Genomic DNA, 24,966 nt, shown 5'->3' on the forward strand with positions numbered 1-24,966 from the left:
ACAGCTATGGCTATCATGTTTCAGCCACGTGAAAGATGGCATTCTAAATTGATAAAGCCTTCTTCACATTACTGCTGGCAACCATGTCAGAAGGACTGAGATTATCACTGATGTTAATCTTGTCTGATATGGCCACTATTAGCACACTTAAAATATGTAGTAAATCTACAAAGCCAAATGTGTTAGTACAGCGATCTACAGGGTTGGGGTCTGGGGATACTGTACCGTAAAATACATTCAGAAAGTGGAGAACGCCTTTTTAAGATAACTATTGGCGGTCCCATAAGCTACTTCAACACGTTTGTCACACAGAGTTGGGATACCCTATATCACAGACATAATAAAAGCCCACCCGGTATTATTATGGTACCGGATTTGGATGTCCCCAAGAACAACATTAATTCAAAAAGTCTTGAGAGATAGCCTTGGTTTGGAAAATGCCTTAAAAATTGGATATTTACAACAAGGGGTGGTGATGGACAGAGTCTCTGAATTAAGCAGAATACTCTCACCCAGTCAAGAGATCAGGGCTAGATCCAACACCGTTTTTTAGCTCATTGCACCATCCCAGTTTCAGAACCCGGCTGTATGCAAATTAGTCTGTCCCTGGCCCAGTGCATCATGGGAACAGGGCAGACCAGACTACAAAAGCCAATTCTTACACTGGGAAGGAAACAAGCTTCCGGGGACCGGTTTCTGGCATTTCAGCCGTCTTCGGCCCGGCTTGCTTGAATCCTGATGGTGCAATGAGCAAGGGACTCACATCTGAGTATACCCTTCCACGCTTAGGGTGGACAAAAATATTTACAACAAGGGGTGGTGATGGACAGAGTCTCTGAATTAAGCAGAATACTCTCACCCAGTCAAGAGATCAGGGCTAGATCCAACACCGTTTTTTAGCTCATTGCACCATCCCAGTTTCAGAACCCGGCTGTATGCAAATTAGTCTGTCCCTGGCCCAGTGCATCATGGGAACAGGGCAGACCAGACTACAAAAGCCAATTCTTACACTGGGAAGGAAACAAGTTTCCGGGGACCGGTTTCTGGCATTTCAGCCGTCTTCGGCCCGGCTTGCTTGAATCCTGATGGTGCAATGAGCAAGGGACTCACATCTGAGTATACCCTTCCACGCTTAGGGTGGACAAAAATATTTACAACAAGGGGTGGTGATGGACAGAGTCTCTGAATTAAGCAGAATACTCTCACCCAGTCAAGAGATCAGGGCTAGATCCAACACCGTTTTTTAGCTCATTGCACCATCCCAGTTTCAGAACCCGGCTGTATGCAAATTAGTCTGTCCCTGGCCCAGTGCATCATGGGAACAGGGCAGACCAGACTACAAAAGCCAATTCTTACACTGGGAAGGAAACAAGCTTCCGGGGACCGGTTTCTGGCATTTCAGCCGTCTTCGGCCCGGCTTGCTTGAATCCTGATGGTGCAATGAGCAAGGGACTCACATCTGAGTATACCCTTCCACGCTTAGGGTGGACAAAAATATTTACAACAAGGGGTGGTGATGGACAGAGTCTCTGAATTAAGCAGAATACTCTGACCCAGTCAAGAGATCAGGGCTAGATCCAACACCGTTTTTTAGCTCATTGCACCATCCCAGTTTCAGAACCCGGCTGTATGCAAATTAGTCTGTCCCTGGCCCAGTGCATCATGGGAACAGGGCAGACCAGACTACAAAAGCCAATTCTTACACTGGGAAGGAAACAAGCTTCCGGGGACCGGTTTCTGGCATTTCAGCCGTCTTCGGCCCGGCTTGCTTGAATCCTGATGGTGCAATGAGCAAGGGACTCACATCTGAGTATACCCTTCCACGCTTAGGGTGGACAAAAATATTTACAACATTTTTTTTGACTGATCTGGGTATATTTGATTATTATAAAAACCCCACATCGATAGGCTGTATCCATAGAAAAACTTTTAAAAAGATGTGTATGACCCACATGGAGGAGAATAGATTCGCCTCCGAAGCTAATAAACTTACAGTACAAAATAACCAAATGATTCCGTCTACAATAGGCACCCAATCCTATCTAATATACACTTTAAGCAGGCTTGATAGATTCGTTTTAACAAGTTTTAGACTTGATATATTTCACCGCTTGGTAAGCTTTCCGACAACGAATGACTGGGCAAAAATCCTGCGAAACTGCCTTTGCGATATGGTCTCACCCCAAACATCTATGCATACAATCTTGTTTTGTAAATATGTTGAGGAACAAAGGAAAAGTGGATAAAACCAATACTCAAAATATGGGGATTAAGACAATGTCGTCCAGCTTACCTCGCATTGCAATTGTTAGATACGGACTGTTATACAAGATATATTGCACAATTTTTAAAAAGTATCATTAGAAGTAGAAAGCATCTTTGAGGAATATCTGATACGGAAATTTGCTGCTTGGCTTTTGTCCCCTTTTTAACTATTTATAGTTTTATGAATTATGTGATTACTGTTAAAAAAAATATGTTATTTATACTGTATAATGGAGATGAAATAGAAATATCAACTCATGCTAATAATTTAAACGTCTCAGAAAATTCTCTGATAAGTTGGAAATTGTTACTGTAAATTGTGCTTTTATGGTTTTTAAAGGAAATTGAAAAAGCTGAATTGATACTGAGTAGCTTGGTATTCTGTTAATTGAATATAAGTTCCTCTTAATACAGAAAACGTTGGAAACCTTTGCAGAAGAGTTTGAACTAGTGTGTTTCTTTTATGCTATATAAAAATTGCAAATGTCCCTGCTTTGGACACATCCAGTGAAATTCATCCTGTGGCCAATGGGCATAATACCTAGTCTATCCTTAGCATGCAAAATGCAAGGACTAACAGGCAAATATAATCCCAAAACCTCTCTCGTCCAGACCCTTATCTTAAAATGTTATATTTGTGAACTATTTGGGATGGCTTAAAACGAGAATTCAGCTACCCAGTTCTAATACGCCTTGCTAATCAGTTCAGTAGCATGACTGTTTAATTCGGACTGGTCAAATGAGTAACATGTATGTGTTTAATCCATAGGAGACGTTTCACTCAGTGATAGTTAAAATATTATTAAAACATTACAATCATTACAAACTGGCCGGATTTAAGTGATGGGAGACTGGCGCATCGGAATCTGATTTTTTCCAGCAAACCCAAACCTAAGCAGTGGCAGTCCACAATGTGGAGGAATGGTGTGTTTGGCACACACATGCACACTCCCGTCCACACACACGAACATACCTACAGCCATCCACATGCACGCTCATTCACACACATCCATTCACAAGCGTGCACACACACATCCACCATTCACAAACCCCAACACATGTATGTTCATGGAAAACAGTATACTACTGAAATGAAATAGACACAGGATGCCAAGAATATATGTTCGGATGTGTAAAATTCTTCTGCGTTCACAAACGGTGCGATTCACCAAAATCATCGGTTTGCGAATGCAAAATTACCTCTCCCAATGTATGAAAGGGTTCACATTTGTTAAATTGCTAATCGCATAAGTAGTGAATACTTATTTTACAAGTACCGATTTTGTGAATCTCAAATTGTGAATTCGCAAATCGGTAATCGCAGACAAATGTATGAAAACTATTTCAACAGGCCCAGAGGCCTCAGAATGTTTCACAATAGCAGCACTGTACATCATAGCAAGGATAAGGATTTTTGCAGCAGCACAGAGAAGGAAGAGGAAACAAGAATGCATTTTTAGAGTGTGCCTAATACTGTTTTAACAGACAGAAGAAGAAATCTATGACAAACATAGATTAGAATTCGCTTCAATCCATGACCTGATAGCTAAACTGCATCCACTACTGCAGCATCATACTCGCAGGACCAATTCAATTCCTACACATGTGCAGGTCCTATGTTCACTGCACCTTCTAGCTTCAGGGAGCTACCAGTGGGTGATAGCAGCAGCAGGAGGGGTCTCCCAAAGTGCTCTTTAGTGCTTTTTTAATGCCTTCGTGAATGCAATGGTCCAGAGTTTACACCATTACATTAGATTCCCCACTACATCACAGGAAATGCAGCAGACCAAAATAGATTTCTACTAGATATCCCAATTCCCCCATGTAATTGGGTGCATTGATTGTACACATGGAGCCATTTGTCCTCCCTCAGGTAATGAGTACATGTTCAGGAACAGGAAATCCTTTAATTCAATGAACTTCCAGGTCATATGTAATGCCTCACACATAGTAATTGATATAGTGACAGCATTCCCTGGCAGTAAGCACAATTCTTTCATATTCAGACACAGTGTTTTTATACACACGTCTCCTTGGGGGTAGATTTGTCGAAGGATACCTGCTAGGATGCATTTAACACAGTCTGGCAGACTCTCTGATATGGTGAAACAGTACAATAACTAATCTATTGCCTTGTACCCTGTAGGTGACATCGCACATGCTGCGTGCTCCTTCATACTCACCCCATACCTGAATCCTGCCAATCAAAGTGAAAGGAAATTCAATGCTGTGCATAAGTCTACACGCAAGGTGATAGAGCGGACCTTTGGCCTTCTAAAGAGTAGGGTCAGATGCCTACTCAAAAGTGGAGGTGCACTGCAGTATAGGCCAGACATATGTTGTAGAATTGTGGCCACTTGCACCATGTTGCACAACTTTGCAAGAATCAAAGGCATACCATTGAACCTGACAGATTCTGAGTCTGATGAAAAGGCTGATCCACATCAATCTCACCGAGTAGCAGACGGTGCAAGGGCAGCAGAAGACAGACAGAGACAAGCCAAAATAACCCAGAACCTTTTTTAACATTAAGTAATGATGAGTCAATGCACTACTTAAGTTCAACTGTTAATGTGTTGTATTCATCTTTAAATCCAAGTTGTGTTCATGCACACATTCAAAGTAAAAGATAATAAATGAAAAATAATTATGCAAAAAAATACATTTTACACAGTACTTGACTGTCTGCCATGACAACTGAATGATAGAAGTTACATCACCAAATTGCTTGTCAAGGTTCAAGGTCATTCTATTTCTTGTCGCCACACACTCCGTTGGACCGGTCTGTGTGCTCTGTTGCCTCCCTTGATGAGGCCTCTGCGGCAGAGGCATGTCTGTAACTGCGCCTTCTGCATTCAGTAACTAGTAGTGTGATACTGCTTAGGCTTGATGCCTCCTCACTATCCCCCCACCCAGTACATTGCTATCACCAACAGTTTGTTACTGCTCTACAGCATTTGTGATCTGAATCAAACCCCTGGTTACATCACCACTGCAACGTGCCATTTCCACTTGCATGGTCCCTGCACGTTTATTTATTTATTTTATTTGAAGAGTTTTATATAGCGCGGGCTAGACCTGTAGGTATCAGAGCGCTTTACATGAAGATCGTTGAGTTACAAGTTACAAATTACGTTCGTTACCAGTGCCTAGTAAAATACAGGCAAAAAAACAGTGTTACAGAATTCGTCGGCGGGGAGGAAGGGGACACAGTGGGGAGAAGGGGAGAACTGTGCCCAATGTCCGACTGGGTAGGTGACGGCCGAGGGGGTGAACCAGGGCCTATCTCCTCTATAGCTGCCTAGCAGCTCCACTGGGCATCAGCCATGTTGCTCAGGTCTCAGCGGTCAGGAATAACATGAATAACAGATTTTTCATGGTTACATTAGTTACAGTTGCATAGTCAAACACAGAAGTACAAGTCCCCAATAGAGCAATAGAGGAAATGGGGGAGGGGAGTGTAACCAGGGGGCTGGGAAGCAGATCAGTTCTGGCAGACCGGCAGTGGGAGAAAAGTACCTTATGGGGGCCCAAAAGGATAGAGTAAGGGGGCCCAAAAACCCGGATGGGGTCACATAGTCACTAAGTCCAGTGCCAAATTCAATCACCTCGTTAGGTGATCTGCACTGACTACTGTATGCCCTCTTATATACTGCCGTGGGGCGGAAGTCCACTGTTGGGAACAAAAGTTTGCTGTTGGGAAAAAAGTACCTCTTACTCCTGTGGGCCATTTCCTTAAGCTCCACACACGCAGGACTGGTCCTGCAGGCCTCACGTATTTCCATAGGCTCCATTGTCTAGTGCCTCCAGTCGGTTCGTAGCAAACCCCCAGAGCTCAAGGATACTCAAGCGATCACCACACTGCTGCCTTCCTCACAGCTGATTCCTGCAGTGCCCACTCAGGCAGCAAGCACAACTCACACGTCTTCGCAGTTGGCTCTGCTCCCAGGCACTCTCTTCCTCTCACATCGCTAGGCTACCCCTGTCTGAGACACTCGCTCAGGCCAATTCAGTACTCTGCCCCAGCCATCACTTCTCACCTTGAGGGCCTGCACCAAGCCGCGAGAGATCCGACGTGGCTTGCAGGACTCAGAGCGTACCGTCTGCAAGGGTTCTTCAGCTCAGGCAGCAGCATCGGGCTGCTGCCATCTTATTGCTACGCATCACTCTCAGGGCGATCACTGCTAGAGAGAGAGAGGTACCCCATAATGCCCATCTGTGATGTGCTTAGCAGGCCAGATGTGGTCACTCCACTTTGTTTTCTGGGGACCCACTTTTTGCCGACTCAGATCATCCTCCGTTCTAGGACTTCTTTGCACAGCCCAAAATGGCGGCTTCAGTCGCAGCTTGCAGCCAGTTCAAATGTTATTATAGGCTAGCGAACCTGCACAGGCGAGATACACTGCTAATCTACTCGCTGATCTTTCCGGTGTCTGAGGTGCCGTCTAGAAATGGTCTCCAATGCCTCATTGCATATGGACAGGAATACAACCAGACTACATTTGTACCTTCCTGGTGGTGCAGACAAGCAGTTTCCCATCAAGGAGTTCTCTCCCCAAGGGGGCCCACTGCCGAGACCCTGCTTCGAGAAGAGGGCAGGGGGGAGGCCCTATCGGTGGTTAAAGCGGCGGCCGGCGGCGTCGCGGTTTACTTCTCTCAGCCTCCGGGTGTTTTCACATAATTCCTCGGATGCCATCTTGGGTCCTTTCTAAGCATGGGCGTAAAATCCGTTCCGCTCGCGGATTTTTCGGATTTTCGGCAAATTCGCAATCCGCGAACTCTCGCGAATTTGTCGAAAATCCGTGAATTCGCTCGCAGCGGGTTTTTTGCTTGGTGATACAATATTGCGGCGCGCGGCGTGGTGCACGGCGTTCACTTTCCGTCATTAAGCATTTGCCGAGTTGTTTTTCTCGATCATATTTTGCGAGTGCTGCGCCATTTTGGATCTTGCTGCGGGATCCCGCGGGAGTTTGGCGCCCGCGAATACGTAATCGCGGCTTGCCACCTTGCACAGCACGCCTCGCGAGAGGTCGCAATTGCGAACACGTAGTTGCGGCGGACAGGAACAATCTCGCACTCGCGAAATAGAGATTTTGCAATTCAGCACAAGAAATCCACCAGCAAACAGGATAAACCTTCAGAAAATGATGATTTTTATCAGAATCACTCCTCAGTTTGACATTTGCATGGCCTTTTTTTTTGCCAGGAATCCATTTTTGGGGGGGGGGGGGGAAGGAAGTGCCCCACAGTCTCCAACTTCCTGTTCCTGTCCAGCAGGCTCCTCCCAGTGCTTTCTTCATGTGCTGGTCACTTTCATTTGGACCTTGACCTGGAAGGATTACTTTTTGTGGGTGCTGCTGGATATTTGGATTTGAGGCCTTTTTGACTTTCTTTGGATCACTTTTGGATTAGAAATCAACTTTCACAAGTAAGTTTGTTTGGGGCATTACAGTTTCTGCAACTACACTTTTGGAACTTTTTCAGAACATTAAATAAAATATATTGTGGGTAGCCACAGTATCCAGTAGGACCAGGGTTGGTTATGGGTGCATGATACAACTGTTTTGTTGAATTTAAACACCATTGAGGCCATGGATGGGCTGGGATTGTGCTGATTTTTGTTGTTTTTGTCGTTTTTTTGGGGCTGCTGGTGGGGCCCTTTGCCCAGGGGTGGTGAGTGTTGCATGGGCCTAGTCTTTCTGTGGGGTGTCTTCTTGAATTTAAACATCATTGAGGCCATGGATGGGCTGGGATTGTGCTGATTTTTGTGTTTTTTGTCATTTTTGGGGGGCTGCTGGTGTGGCCTTTTGCCCAGGGGTAGTGGTGCATGGACTGAGTGTGCCTGTGGTGTAGTCTCACTCTTTTTAATGTAAACATCCTGGATGGCATTGGATTGTGGTGATTTTTGGGTGTTTTTCTGTTTTTTTGGGGTGTACTGTTGATGTGGACTGGCCATGTGGGTGGTGGTGGGGGTGGCCATCTTGAGTGCTGGCTGGTACAGGCAACATGTGCTTGGGGTGCAAGGGGCCATTTTGAAGAGAGGCAGTGTCTGAGGCCTGCACTTATTTTGCCTACTTTTCATCCATTATGCCCAGGGGTAGTGAGTGTTGCATGGGCCTAGTCTTTCTGTGGGGTGTCTTCTTGAATTTTAACATCATTGAGGCCATGGGTGGGCTGGGATTGTGCTGATTTTTGTGTTTTTTGTCGTTTTTTGGGGCTGCAGGTGTGGCCTTTTGCCCAGGGGTAGTGGTGCATGGACTGAGTGTGCCTGTGGTGTGGTCTCACTCTCTTTAATTTAAACATCCTGGATGGCATTGGATTGTGGTGATTTTTGGGTGTTTTTCTGTTTTTTTGGGGTGTACTGTTGACGTGGACTGGCCATGTGGGTGGTGGTGGTAGTGGCCATCTTGAGTGCTGGCTGGTACAGGCAACATGTGCTTGGGGTGCAAGGGGCCATTTTGAAGAGAGGCAGTGTCTGAGGCCTGCACTTATTTTGCCTACTTTTCATCCATTATGCCCAGGGGTAGTGAGTGTTGCATGGGCCTAGTCTTTCTGTGGGGTGTCTTCTTGAATTTAAACACCATTGAGGCCATGGATGGGCTGGGATTGTGCTGAATTTTGTGGGTTTTGTCGTTTTTTGGGGCTGCTGGTGGGGCCCTTTGCCCAGGGGTGGTGAGTGTTGCATGGGCCTAGTCTTTCTGTGGGGTGTCCTCTTGAATTTAAACACCATTGAGGCCATGGATGGGCTGGGATTGTGCTGTTTTTTGTGTTTTTGGGGGGCTGCTGGTGTGGCCTTTTGCCCAGGGGTAGTGGTGCATGGACTGAGTGTGCCTGTGGTGTGGTCTCACTCTCTTTAATGTAAACATCCTGGATGGCATTGGATTGTGGTGATTTTTGGGTGTTTTTCTGTTTTTTTGGGTGTACTGTTGATGTGGACTGGCCATGTGGGTGGTGGTGGTGGTGGCCATCTTGAGTGCTGGCTGGTACAGGCAACATGTGATTGGGGAGCAAGGGGCCATTTTGAAGAGAGGCAGTGTCTGAGGCCTGCACTTATTTTGCCTACTTTTCATCCATTAGCCCCAGGGGTAGTGAGTGTTGCATGGGCCTAGTCTTTCTGTGGGGTGTCTTCTTGAATTTAAACACCGTTGAGGCCATGGATGGGCTGGGATTGTGCTGAATTTTGTTGTTTTTGTCGTTTTTTGGGGCTGCTGGTGGGGCCCTTTGCCCAGGGGTGGTGAGTGTTGCATGGGCCTAGTCTTTCTGTGGGGTGTCCTCTTGAATTTAAACACCATTGAGGCCATGGATGGGCTGGGATTGTGCTGTTTTTTGTGTTTGTTGTCGTTTTTTTGGGGCTGCTGGTGTGGCCTTTTGCCCAGGGGTAGTGGTGCATGGACTGAGTGTGCCTGTGGTGTGGTCTCACTCTCTTTAATGTAAACATCCTGGATGGCATTCGATTGTGGTGATTTTTGGGTGTTTTTCTTTTTTTTTGGGGTGTACTGTTGATGTGGACTGGCCATGTGGGTTGTGGTGGTGGTGGCCATCTTGAGTGCTGGCTGGTACAGGCAACATGTGCTTGGGGTGCAAGGGGCCATTTTGAAGAGAGGCAGTGTCTGAGGCCTGCACTTATTTTGCCTACTTTTCATCCATTATCCCCAGGGGTAGTGAGTGTTGCATGGGCCTAGTCTTTCTGTGGGGTGTCTTCTTGAAATTAAACACCATTGAGGCCATGGATGGGCTGGGATTGTGCTGAATTTTGTTGTTTTTGACGTTTTTTGGGGCTGCTGGTGGGTCCCTTTGCCCAGGGGTGGTGAGTGTTGCATGGGCCTAGTTTTTTTGTGGGGTGTCGTCTTGAATTTAAACACCATTGAGGCCATGGATGGGCTGGGATTGTGCTGTTTTTTGTGTTTTTCGTCGGTTTTTTGGGGCTGCTGGTGTGGCCTTTTGCCCAGGGGTAGTGGTGCATGGACTGAGTGTGCCCGTGGGGTCTCACTCTCTTTAATGTAAACATCCTGGATGGCATTGGATTGTGGTGATTTTTGGGTGTTTTTCGGTTTTTTTGGGGTGTACTGTTGATGTGGACTGGCCATGTGGGTGGTGGTGGTGGCCATCTTGAGTGCTGGCTGGTACAGGCAACATGTGCTTGGGGTGCAAGGGGCCATTTTGAAGAGAGGCAGTGTCTGAGGCCTGCACTTATTTTGCCTACTTTTCATCCATTATGCCCAGGGGTAGTGAGTGTTGCATGGGCCTAGTCTTTCTGTGGGGTGTCTTGAATGTAAACATCATGGATGGCATGGGATTGTGCTGATTTTTCTGTGTATTTCGATTTTTTGGGGTGTATAACTGAACTGATGTTCCTCTGTCTTCCATTGCTTTTAGGTGCACAAGACTCAAGAGAACCACCAGTGCCAGGAAGAAGTCCTGCAGCGGTGTGTGTGTGCAGCATAACGTCACGCGACGTCACGTCTGGACACAGACAACTCTGCAACTCGTGCAACTGCTGCCTGCTGTTCTGACCTGCTCTGAAGAAGATGGCCCCAAAAAAAGTTACCCGTAGCTCCTCTAGCAAGAAAGTTGCCAGTAAGGAGCAGAAGAAGCAAGTTACCAAGGAGACTGGTGTGCCGGCCGCCCCTTTTTTTGGGAGGAAAAAAAAAGTATGCCTGCAGCAGCAGCGGGATCTGCTGGGGGCCAAGCTGGGAGCAGCACCCCCGCTCCATTGGACTCAGTGCCACCACCACCACCACGCCAACTTAAGTCCAAGCCCTTCACTGCTGCAGAGGCACTTAGTCTAGTTGTTCAATCACCATCGATCAGTGATGTTGGCTCATCGCAAGAAAGTAGCAGCAATGTCCCTCAATCAACACAGGTTGTTGTAACTCATCTGACGAGTGTTGAACAACCACAGCCGCAACAAAAACCACATGTGCAAGTACAAGCCCAAGTACATGTGGAAGGAGAGGCAGCGCAAGGAGATGCGCAAGCAGAGGTGCATGGAGGGTCACAAGTGCCCACAATAGTTGTTCCTCCCGAAGTAGGGGCACATCAGGAAATCGACAATCAAGGCGCAGTATCATTTGAGGAAGACACTCCTCCTGATGATCATTCATTGCCTTCCACACCCCTAGCAAGGAAGAGATCAAGGGTGGTGTCTACATCTTCTTCAAGCACACCTCCTTCTGATGATACGGATCAAAATTGGGAACCAGCACCACTGCTGTCTGAGAGTGAGGCACATGATCTGACAAAGGTAGTTAAGCGTAAAAGGAAGCTCGTCCAAAGTCTCAGAGTTATGGAGTGTGATGATGAGGCTCAACAAGAAGTGGCGGATACTGCTGCTGATCTAGACTCTGACAACGACGACCCAGTCATCATAAAGGTCACTGCAGCCCCAGCGGGCATGCAGCAAACAGACATTTTGACCCTAGCCCGAAAAGCTGCTGAGCGTGATGATGATGATGTTGTCGACGAGGAGGCAGTGGAAACACCACAATCATTGGAGTTAAGTAGTACACCAACTCGTACCGCTTCCATATTTCTTTCTCACAAGAAGGGACCTCCATCCACCTCAACCTTAATTAGTGGCGGTGAAAGTGCACAACGTACAAAAGTTGGGCAATCCAGATCCTCCACTTCATCTGGCATTAGCAGCATGACCACCACCACCAGTATCGCCGCCTCCTCCGGCCCCCACAGACACTTCAAGTCCCCAGTTTGGGACTTCTTTACTGTTTGCCCAAAAAGGAAAAAGTTCGCCATTTGTACCATTTGTAAGGTTACAGTTAGTCGTGGTAAGTTTGGTACCAACTATGGTACCGGAGGCCAGAGAGGTCATCTTAGGAGACAGCACACTGTCCAATGGTTTGCGCACCTAAAGGCGATCAAGGAAGCCCGAATTGGAAGTCAAGAAAACGTTGATGTTTCATCTGATGATGACGAGGAGGAAGAAGACGTGTCAAACACTTCACTTACACCCAGTACCCCTGTCAGCAGCACACCCCATGTGAGGCACACTAAGAGTGTTGGAGCGAGTGAGACACCAACGCGAAAAAGTTCACCAGCGAGCATAATTGGGTCAAAGAAGTCATTATCATCCCGTAAATGCTTGGTCCAGGGCAACATTAGAACCATGTTTTGTTCAGACGCGCCATATGAACGCAACCACCCACTGACGCGTCTGTATAACACGAAGCTGGCTAAAATGCTAGCTGTGGACCTTCTCCCTTTTTCTTTTGTAGAAGCGGTAGGTTTTCTAGAATTAGTGGCAGCGCTCTGCCCTAAATGGAAGGTTCCTAGCCGGTTCTATTTTGCCAGAGTTGCGGTTCCAGCACTACATGAAGATGTGCTGGAGGTGATTGGGGCAGCTTTGCAGAAGAGTGCTGTTCACACTATACATCTGACAACAGACATGTGGACCAGTGGCTCAGGCGCTGATTACATGTGCATCACTGCACACTGGGTCTCTTTTTCAGGGGTTAAAGCAAAGCTAAACGCAGGTGTTGACCCGGACCAAGTTTTTAAAGCTGCTCGGAAACATGCAACACTAGCCATGTTTGGCTTGGAGAAAAGTCACACAGCACGAAACATTATGGACGAGTTTAACAAAAAGGTCTTTCACTGGCTGTCCCCAAAAAAACGCCAGATTGGTTATGTTTCCACGGATGATGGCGCCAATGTAGTTAAGGCCATGGTGCTGGGTGACTATTTCAGAGTGCCGTGTTTGGCGCACTGTATCAACCTGGTAGTTCAAAAATTCTTGAGTGATAAAGACAGTCCAGCGTGCGAGGTAATGGCCACCTGCCGAAAAATGTGCAACCATTTCAGCCATTCTTTTAAGGCCCGGAAGCATCTGAGGAGCCTGCTACATGAACGTCGAATGCCAGTGAAAGCACTCATCCAGGAGGTGGCAACACGTTGGAACTCAACCTTCTACATGCTTGAGCGTCTGTATGAGCAGTATACGGTACTCGATCACTATTTCTTAACACTGGGTACAGCTCAGAAGGACCTGAGGATGGATGCGGCGCACTGGGAAATAGTTAAAAGCCTGACAGAAATGCTTCGTCCTTTTGAGGTCTTCACGCGTGCAGTCAGCAAGGAGGACTGTAATTTGGGAAAAGCTATCCCATTGTTGTGCATGTGGAGCACCAACTGAAGGCGGTGTCTTCTGAGTTAGAAAAAGATGAAAAAAACAAAGACCCTTTTGTTTTGTAGGAGAAATTATTAGAGCGCCTACGTGGTGATGAACGTCTTAAAATGATCAACTCAGAAAAGCATTACATTTGTGCTACTATTCTGGATCCACGCTACAAAAAGGCGCTGGCAGGCCAAGCATTCTTTCCTTTTGCTGATGAAGATGTTAAAAAGTACAAACGTTGGCTAGCCTGGTCAGCCAAGAGGTTTGAAAAAGAACGGCAGGATATTGAAGGAGAAGGCAGTACATCAGCATCAGCATCAGCAGGCCATCCCCAGTCAAAAGAATCCACTTCTGCACCTGTGGCTGTGGCACAAGTGACCTCTCAGCCGTTAAAGACACCGGCAACCGGATCATCTGCACCACACACAAGAGTAACATTGGTTGCTGAAGAGGATTGGCTAACTTTGCTTGGGTATGGTTCTCGAAAAAAGGTCACAAGCACAGCAAAAAGTAAGCAAAGTGGAGGAACCGTTGAGGACCTTGAGTCGATGGTGCAGGACTATCTGAATGACTCAACAGAGGTCTTTCTTAATGATGAGCCATTGCAGTATTGGCATGAAAAAAAAACAATTGTGGCCACAGCTCTCCAACCTGGCTATAAACTACTTGTCTTGCCCACTCGCAAGTGTGTCTTCTGAACGTGTTTTCAGTGCTGCTGGTGGCATTGTAACTCCCAAACGGAGCCGCCTCTCGCCCAAAAATGTGGAGAGGCTAACAATGATCAAGATGAATCAGCACCTCATACCACCAGATTACAATGTACGAGAAAGCACGCCGCATGAAGACGAGGAGGACAGCAACGTAGATGAGGGAATTTGTTCTCTGTTCGTGACGCTGACCTCATCCTGCCTGAATTCGCAGAGTATGATGACGAACTCTTATTCTTATTCCCTGACACCGAGCCCTGAAAATGAGACAATGAATCAATAACTTTCTTTTTCGTCCTTATTCACTTTTATTCCTGTGTGTCTGTCTTTCTTTGTTTTGCACAGTTAATTTAATTCAAACTTTAATCACCTAATCACAAAAACAAGCCCATCAGCAGAACTGTCTTCACTTGTTTGCTCATTGATTTGAAGGTGCCGCAGTCTACATTCCTCAGGTTCACAAGTTCAGAAGAACATGCTCCTCTATCCTCCTCCTCCAGACTCCTATTTCCCTCAAAGCAGAGGGCTGGATTACGCCCAATGAAGAAAGACTCAGCACTTGTGGAGGTGTTCTACTTCTTTGCGGGTGAGTTGACGGCTCTGGGCCCATTGCTGTGAAGCTCTAATAACGGATAAAAGTGTTTTGGACCAAATATGAGGCGGAAATTTCTTGCAGTTTTTGCTGACTTGCTTGCCTTTGAGGTGCTCTTTGGCGGGGTTCTGGGTGTTTGTGGGTGACTTTTGTGGTCTGGGAGCACTGCTGCGACAGTCTAATCTTGATTGCATTTGCTTTTCAGGAAATCCGTGGTGGAAAACAGGAGTTATGATGATGACCTAGCTGCACAGCGCGTTTGGACCGAAGGCCGAGAGATATTGTAAGTATGGGATTTTGCTTTTTGGCTGTTTGGGGGTGTTGTCGCGTGCTTTTTTGTGGGTGGGTTGGCGGGTCTTGGGGCATTCCTGGGAAGGTCGAATACCGGATAGAAGTGGTTTGGACTAAATCCATGCAGAATTTTTTTTTGCTATTTCTTCTGACATCTTGCTCAATGTAGCGTTTTCGGGGGCCTGTTTGGGGGGCTTCCTGGTGTTTGTGGGTGGGTTTTGGTGTCTCTGTCGGAGCACTGCTGCGACAGTCTAATCTTGATTGCATTTGCTTTTCAGGAAATCCGTGGTGGAAAACAGGAGTTATGATGATGACCTAGCTGCACAGCGCGTTTGGACCGAAGGCCGAGAGATATTGTAAGTATGAGATTTTGCTTTTTGGCTGTTTGGGGGTGTTGTTGCGTGCTTTTTTGCGGGTGGGTTGGCGGGTCTGGGGCATTCCTGGGAAGGTCTAATACCGGATAGAAGTGGTTTGGACAAAATCCATAAGGAAAAGCCTTTTGGCACTTTTTGTAACTTAAGGTTCGTTAGGGTTAGCCCTAGCAGCAGGATTGCATGTGTTTCGGGGTGTTCTAGATTTTTGCAACTGGCTATGGATACTTTTGCTTGCTTGCAAGTGGTTTGAATACAATCCACGGTGGGTAAGGGGGTATTTGGGCCTACTTTTACTTTCAAAGTACGTTTTGTCACCATTTTTCTGCTAGGCCTCGTTTTTTGAGATCTGATTGGGGGTCTTCTACATTTTTGCGACTGGCTTTAGTAAGGGTCTTGGTGGGAGCATTGCTGGGAAGGTCTAATTTTGTTCTAAAACACAGTTTACAGTACACCTAGCTTGAGGGGAAAGATCCACTAAATTAATTTGGCCATACTTATTTATCCTTCAAAAGGTGACTCAGACAGAGTACGCAATTTCAAAAATATTGTACTGTCTATTAGGAAAATCAAAGTGTGACTTTTTGCACCACACAGCGTACATACCTTATATTTATTTATCAGTGATATTGTAATAGTACTTCCTGTTTTCATTTCAATAATTACAGGCCGGATTTCAGTCAACATCCGCCAGGCAGGCAGTGGACAGGGTGTCTTCTGTCAGTGGTCACCAACATTGATGGACGAAGCGTCAGCTGGAATGGAGCAGTGCCGCTAATAAGAGGAATTGTTTGCTGCATGCAACTTACTTACCAAATTCAACAGGACAACTCCAACAACATACAGATGCAGTATCCATTGTTATCTTCTATGAGTCTGACTGCATTTTTTGGATCTCTCTCTGCTTCTAAATTGATCCCTACAGCCATTCTATATTTTTTCATTCGGCTAATTTTTAAACCTAATTTAATGTAAGAAGTGTTTCTCTGAGTACAGAGATAGGCTAGTCAAAACGCTGCAGCCCTGTACTGTCGCATTCTAGTACTACTTACTTTTCAGTAACAATGCATGCAGTAGGGCATGCACTTCCTTTATGTCACTTAAAAGATTTGTGGTTAGCTTTAGTTTGTACCCAAAGATTTCTTTATCTTCAATTATTGTTTGTCCATGCTGTGCTTTTTTTTTCTTCTCTCAACAAAACCTACCCAAAAAGAAACCCCCATTCCCATCCATTTTCCAAACCCTAACCCTCTTCCCCCGGGCTGTGAGGTTTTGCTTGATGTGTGACTAAATCACATCAATAATTCCACACACTTGCTGGGGAGGATAAGGTCATAGCAACAGGCTGGTGAAGGAATCCGAGGATATATTCTAGACTTACTCAGCTTCAGTACTATTTCTTGTAGTAGTAGGAGCCAATGCCAAATAAATTCAACGCAAGTACTAGTTATACTTGCAATACTTTACCATTTGTTAGGCTACATTGTGGCACTGTTCTAGTGTACTGTCACCTGCTATATTCTCTATCGTACCGTAACCGTTGTAATGCTACAGTAAGGACAAACCAGGTTTCGTTTTCTTTTTTTCCATAGGCATGCAACTGCCACTGTGTCACACCACTAGTACCACCGCAATGAGGACATTTCATCCGCCCAGGATATCCAACCTTAATCCCCATTTCCCGTGGAGCCAGCCCTGGGCCTAGCCCTAATTTCAAACACAAATTACAGGTAAGATAAGCGTTTGGTGGGAGGTAGTATAATGGAGTATTAGGACTAGACGAGAGATTGACGGTAGTACTACTAAAGTCCTAGGACTCTTCAGGAAAACAAACTTACTGTTAAACCCCCACCCACCAGACTCAAAAGCAGTAAAAAACAGGTATGGTCAGATAAAGTTTAAAAAAGTATATTCATGTAGCCCTAACAAAATATTCTCCCTCAAGACCCTCCCTAACCCCAACGATTGTCTTTCAAAAGTCCCAAAAAGAACCCAACTCCCAAATCCCACCCCCCAAAAGTCTCTAAAAAAAGGGCAAGGGACACTACACTACTCCATTCGAGCCTGCTCCCTCCGTGATGTCGATTTGGAAGGAGCAACTATATGAAGAAAGAAAGACATAGTCTGTAACCAATGCTCCTTAACATTAATAACACAAAGTGATTGAGCCGAAAGTTGTGTCACAGTACAAGTAGCAAATTGAAAGCACAGTACATAACTATTGAGGACAGTATCTATCTAACCTCCCACTTCTGCATCCTTGCTCTAACATTAGTGGTAGTTTAATGAACAAATTCTACGACCACTATGGACTTCCATTACAGTCGACTATGACAGTACACCAGTCTTATTCTTCTTCTTCTCTCTTGTTTAGGAAAATTGGTACGTTATCTTATGCAAGCCGGCAGAATGCCAGCGCAGTGAACTTGCACCCGAGAAAAACAGACGCACACCATGATGAGTGAGACAGACTTGCGTTACTGTACCGGTCCAGTACATGCAGGTGGTGAAGCTATTACTTTTCTATTACGGGTGGCACTGAGAATACTCTGTTACAAGGGCTACTGCTTAATTAATTTACCTTTCACCCTACAGTGCAAATGAGTACTAGAAAAGGAAAATGAAGAAGCTAAATAATTTGATTATCTATCACTTCGCATGGGATGTATTTGATGACATATGGGATGACTTTAGGTGCTTTGCTTATTATTGAGTGAACAGTGATACACCCACACATGAATGACGTACTACTACTAAACTAAAGTTATTAAGAGAGGTACGGAGTGTCCACCGTAATAACCGGATATATGCTGTGCTTGCAGTTGCAATACAAACTACTGCTACTATTCATGGTAGTATTGGACAAATTTACAATTTCTTTTCCTTGCCAGTTGCCTTCCCTACACTGGAACGGACGTGCGGGTGCGGTGTTACATGCTCTTCAAGGTAACACTTAGTTCATCCAGTGACCATCTACTCTCTCTAGATACACATATGCTATCTAAGAGTCAGATAATACCATGCTCCAGGCATCCATCCATTCAAAGTATATGCACACATACAGTTTCTGTTTCACCCACCCAGGCTGTTCTCCTTCCACCCATCCTTGCTTCATCATTTACCCAGCCATGCACCATACCATATTCTTTCCTTCCCAGCCACCTCGGGGACCAAGCGAACACATATCATTCTTCTTTGCCAGCCGTCATAAAATTTCTCGTCCTTCCACACTTACTTACACCCTTCTTTCGCTTTTCGTTCATCCCATCCATCAAGTTCATCTAAGATCTTATTGGGATTCTTCTCACCAAAAACTTCACAGCTAAGTCGAAGTACATTTAGAGGAGGCTACTACCTGGTTGATTTATTATACACCCGTGCAGAAAGCACACTATGCAGTCTTCAATCTCAATAAGTAAGGAATATATAGTTTACCTCTTCCCGCCACCACCGTGTGAACCCTCACAGGAACGTCCGGCACTTGCACCGCATCCTCCCCAGAGTCCTCGTCCAACACCACCACCTCCGCGCTGGCCCCGCCACCAGATGTTACACCTACAAAGTACATTTAAGAATGTTAGAAATACACCACTCACTACTATATAATATTTGGTCTAGGAGGAATAAAGAAATGTTAAACAAACGAAATACAATGTAATAATTTGTAACTGTATACTCTAATGTAAAAATGTCCCTTTTTCCAGGGAAGGCTGTTGTCTTGCTGCACTTTTTGGCACAACTGATGAATGCTTGCTTTTTATTTTTAACACACGCCACTTTTTCTCCTAACAGAAGCTTGACTTCTAAGAACACGATCAGGGTCAAGCTCAAGTTCAAACCAGGTGAGAGCTCAGCTCGACCACAAGAAATGTGTCCAATTAATCGTTAGCACTAAGCACTTTTCCATTTTCAGTTAAACTTTTACTTTTATGACAAAGTGTATTTTAATAAATGTGTTTAGTTTTAATAAAGCTTTTAAACTTAAATAGACTCTGTGGTTTTTGGTCCTCCAGACTAGAGTGGATGAGCTAAAGGTTTTGGAATTTTTGCAAGCATGAGTGCCTCTGACACTTCTTGACTGACTCCATACTCTTGTCCTGCGTTGGATAATCTAATCATCATTGGGGATCAATCATCGGTGACTTTGGGAGCTAAAGGACTCTGCCACACTATCTAGTCAGTAAGGAGATTGGGGGTTCTTCAAAGTCTGATATCACTGAGTTATGTGGAAAGAAAGTCTACCTGGGCCTATTATAATTGATAAACAATGCACTATTTAGTGTTCATAGTTCGGTTTGTGCAGATTTGTCCCTGCAACAGTAGTAGAATGGATTGTCCTCCTATCCAAACCAAAAGTAAAGTAGTATCTTATTCTTTCTTGGTGGTCATTCACCTTTTTATTGTTGGCAATTGTCAAAGCATAAACATTTAGAAGACTTGAAAAGACATTATGGACAATCCCAGAGGACTGCACTCAGTGCATAGAGCTATTGCTGACTAGAATGGGAGTCCAATGGAATTGCCAAATGTGCAATCTTAGTTAGCTACACAGACAGACTAATAAGAATAATCTAGTAATACCACAGGGAGTCATAGTCGAGGCAGGATGAGAATTTAGATCCAGTCTACAAGAAGATCAAAGACGATTTAGAAAAAATCGAATAATAGGTACTCTATATTAAAATTAAAACTTACTGGGGCCAGCAAAGGAGCCCTCGCCTGCCCGATCCTGGCCTGCATCCTCCTGAACAGCACCCTCCTCCTCCTCCTGTGTCCTCTTGCCCTTGGGGGGAGCTGATATACAACATGAAAGAAAGAAAGACCAGAAAACATGGATGAGATTTGTCAACCAAATCAAACATTTCAAAAGAACAATAACAAAATATTTTGAAGAAATAGCAAATAGATAGACAACTATTCCACAGGATAAATTGACCAATCTCATTTGGTATACTACGTTATTCGTATTGCCTGATTTGCAGACCGTTGACTTTGAAAGTTCCTATGTAACTCACTAAACAGACTACTAAAAAGGTTTGCCTAGACCTGGCAGGCAGCAGTCCGCAGCACGCGAAGTGACAGACAAAGTCCATCGTGCTTGCAGATCAGTGAATACTCAAACTATCAATCCACCGACCACCACCACTATTTCTTCTTATAGCCATGTGTCTAAAGGAAGTACTGGACTTCAGTCTGTTGGGGCTGATTTAGAAGTCCCTTGCGGCTCATTTTACTCCATTGTTGCGTGACTTTTGTGACGCAGCGGCAGAACAAAAGAGGCGCCATGGTGCGGCGTATATAAAAAAAAAATGACGCATATGGGAGATGCATCACGTTGTAAAGCCCTACGCCATCAGGGGGCGTTCCGGCGCAAGGGAGGGCGTTCCTGCGCAGGAACGAATCCTAAAAGTGGCTGAGGGAAATCTACAAGATGTCAATCAGTCACTTTTAGGACAATGATGCGTGACTGAAACACTGCGCCTGCTTGAAGCCGACGTTCGGCTTGATGCAGCATTGGGGAGATAGGGCACCCCAGAGCATTGCTGGAGCTGCGCCATCGTTGGCACGCAACTCCAGCAATGCGCCGCCTTTACGGCACAGATGCGTAAGGCTTCTGTGACGTTTTGGGCCCATGGGTGGTGGTGGTGGCATGGCGCACAATTACTGCCGCATCCCTGCTACTTTGCAGGGGTGCGCCGGTAATTGAAAATATGACCCTTAGTGTCTAGCATTACGCAGTTCTTTACACTACACTCATACATAATTTCTCAGGCCAATGAAATGATCACAAAATACAAAACAAATAAGCATAGTAGCAAGCAAGGCTACTGAGAAGGAGAGCAGTGCACCTGAAATGCATAGAAGATTTTGAAATATAATTTACCTACAATGTAATTGGCAGCATTATTGCTCTTGGTAAAGAACAAAGATTTGCAAATAACAGAGCCGGATAAAACAGAGTAGTGATGAAATAGCTAGAAATAGCTACTACTACTCACCAAGCCCGGGGACCTCTACGCCGAGCGCGTCCAGCGGTGGGTGGCCTGGTTATAGGTGCGCCGGACCCCAGAGAGCTTAAACATGGCCCGGCACACCTTCTCCCACCGCTTCCGGCGCTCCCGGATGCCATAGCCGGTTGCGATCTTGCCGCCTCCCAGGATGGTCTTGGGGAGGCGGCGCTGGACGTGGAATATTAGTGCGGCCACCTCCTCCGCGCTAAAGATCTCCCGTGGCATCACTAGCTCCCCCCTCAAACGCCCGCACGGGAGCCGGGCACGGGGTGCGGGACCCTTCCCCTTCTCAGGGTGCTTCCCGGCTCCCTTTACCATGGTCTGGGCAGAAATGAATGTAAATAATAAAGAAGAAATAGAATAGGGAAGAAGAAAAGGAAAGAGTTTAAAAAAGTAGTTTAAAATTAACAAAAAGTAGCAGAAAACACAAAAATATAGAGCTAGGAAAATAGAGGGATAGATAATAAGTAAAATAGATCAAAAAAACTTCAAACAAGCAAAGGATGGAAGAGATTCAGAGAGGATACAGAAAGCATGCCCAGAACCATAGCAATGAATGAGAAACAAGATGGCCGCGCCCGTTCACGACCGCATGGGTAAGTTCGCACGAGATTTTCCTCGCGATCACGCGCGAAATTGTACTAGCGAGCAGCACACTTTGCGAGATTACACATAGCAGCCGGAAACGGAATTACGTCACGCAAACAAGATGGCCGCGCCCGTGTACGACCGTTAGGGTAACTTAGCAAACGTATCGCTACAAGCGCCTTGCGAACATGCAAAAAATCACGCGAACATACACGCCGCAAAAAAATAAATAGTGTATTCGCACGCATTCGCGGCTTCCGAAATCGATCTCGCACGGATTCGCGCCCTGCAAATGGCGCGAAAATGCAGAAAAACGATTTTTGCTAAACTGAAAGCAATCAGCAGGTGCAAAAGTTCAAACTTAACATTAGTAACCATTCACTCTAGTGCTTCCTGAGGGGCCCCTCCAGAGTTCAGTTGCCTATTTGCAACTATTCTATGACCCTGCTATGACCCAAACAGCAGGCTCATAGAATAGCTACAAGTAGACCATAAAGGTCCTGTGAAAAAAAATTTCATTGCAACAGAAAGGAAATTACAGATAAGGAAGGAAGCAGGTGCCAGCTAGACTGGAAGTTTCAAAATTACTGACACATTAATGACCCCCAAATTAATTCATGGCAGTTGAAGAAGGGCAGGTGTGCTTGCTTTCACTGCAACAGAAAGCAAATTACAGATAAGGAAGGAAGCAGGTGCCAGCCAGACTGGAAGTTTCAAAATCACTGACACATTAATCAACCCCAAATTAATTCATGGCAGTTGAAGCAGGGCAGGTGTGCTTGCTTTTTTTCACCCCCATAATCTACAGTGATAAACAAACCTAATGGGTGGCAGTGAGGATGTACCAGAGGGTGGCATGGGTGTACCAGAGGGTGGCAGTGGTGAAACAGAGGGTGCTGTGAACCTGTGATGATAAACCAGACGTAGAAACAACATAGTCGCGGCCGTTGCGAGCCGAAAAGTAAGTTCGCAATTGCGAAATGGTCCACAAATCCTCGCGAACGCTCGCCAACACAAAAAACACAAAAATACGCAAATCCGCGAGAGTTCGCGGATTTTGCGGATTGCGAATCCGTAAATACGCAAATTCGCGTACGCGAGTTCCGCTAGATCCGCCCATACTTAGTCCTTTCCAGGCAGGGCTGTTGCGGTTCATATCTCTGCGAGGCGGGATCGCAGAGAGGCGGTTTTGCATTCAGAATGATCCACCAGTGCTCCGATTGATGTGGATTAGGGCACGGCGAAACGCCGCTCTGGATGCCGGTGCGCGGGTTCATCTTGGACCTTCGACTCCGAGCGGCCATCATGTCTGTGGCCCCGCCCACAATGAGACAGGTTTGCGGTAGTGTTACTCATGCAGTTGATGGCCCTAGTACAGCCATCTAAACTGCCAAATAATTGGCGGTGACTTCTGTGTGGGACACATAGTCTTCCTTCAGGACATTGTAGAGTTCCCTGATGGCATCCGTCATGTGCCTGAAGTTGTCTGAACTCTCTCTCTGCCCTTCCACCACTGCTGTACTGAGCTTCTTCTTCGGATGTTGTGGCACCGAATGTGGACAGGGACTCTTTGGGGATGTATGCTCTACCTGTGTTGTGGGCAGGTCAGGTTGGCTTTCCTCTTCTTCCACATCAAAGCTAGGTAGTGGTGCCACCAGCTTCCTGCGTCTTGTAGGTGCAGGAGTTGGGTTGAGGGGACCTCTTTGTGAAAAACATCTGACTGTTCCTGAGTCTTCACAGGGTCATTGGATGGACTCCTTCTAGCTCTTGCACTGGAGTATCTGAAATTAAACAGTACTCATTTAGTGTAAATATTCTTTAACTTGTATGGCACATTTCACATTGTTTTGTTAAATGAAATGTGTTTAGCATCACCCAGTGTGTGTTAATGTCACTTGCTTGTATTACTTAAATACACCTATGCTGCTTGGTCATACCTCCTTGCCTTTCCCCTTGTGACCACAAACTACAACTACCATAATGCTATGTTTAACAAAGGTGGACTGGAGTTGTATTAGAAGCTTTCTGCCTGATCTCTGAAATTGGGGAATTTGTTACACATACCATGCGCATGTAGTTCAACATTCATCTTACCTTGGGAGGTAAGATGAATGTTCCCACGGAGATGTCAATCTCAGTCACTCATATCACTGCTTCAGGCTGAAGGGTAGACTCCACCAAGTCCACCAAGGGTGTGGAACCAGTTTGTGTGGGTGGACCTCCCCCAGTCTTTTTTGCCTCTGCAAGCTTTGCAGCGAACTTTTCCATTGCCCTGTTGCACAGATTATACCAGTGTTTGCAAAGATCCTCCATGGAGTGCCATGTGACCCCCAATGCACTGAATTGGTTGTTTGATATCTTGCAATATGTTCCTCTTTTCACACTCAGGAACATGGAGTGATTACTTCACAAACAGTTTGTCATGGTGCATGACCACTTCCTTAGTCAGGACCTCTAACTCCTTCTTACTGAATTTTCTTTTTCCTTTTGCGCATTGCTGCCCCCGTCCCACTGTCTTCAGTTGCCATGGTTATTGTATTCCACTGGCTCAGCTCTCCAAACAGGCTCCCAGGTGCTGTGCTCCTGCAGTCTGGCCCCTCCTCTCACTCAGAACACAGGTGTGAGAACAGGTTGCCTCACTTCTTGGTGGTGAGGTCATCATGCTGCATTGAAATAGCAGATTCACAATTTTGCAATTCTTTACATTGCAAGTTTGCTAATTTGAGAGTCTCAAGTTGGCAAGCTGTATTTTTTGTGGAGTTTTATATAGCACGAACTAGACCCGAAGGTATCAGAGCGCGTTACATGAGCACCAGTTACGTTACAGGTGGACACATTCATTTTTGTTAGGCACGGGAGATTAAGTGCCCAGAATCACAGAATGTTGAGTGTCCCTGCCGAGACTCGAACCCGGATCCCTAGCTCCTTGGTTGACCACCCGAGCAGTTAGGACACATTCTCTCCACATTTTGCTAAGGCAAATGTTACAGTGACAGTATTTTTGTGCAAC

Source organism: Lissotriton helveticus, chromosome 7, assembly GCF_964261635.1.
Source record: "Lissotriton helveticus chromosome 7, aLisHel1.1, whole genome shotgun sequence".
NCBI classification, from domain to species: domain Eukaryota; kingdom Metazoa; phylum Chordata; class Amphibia; order Caudata; family Salamandridae; genus Lissotriton; species Lissotriton helveticus.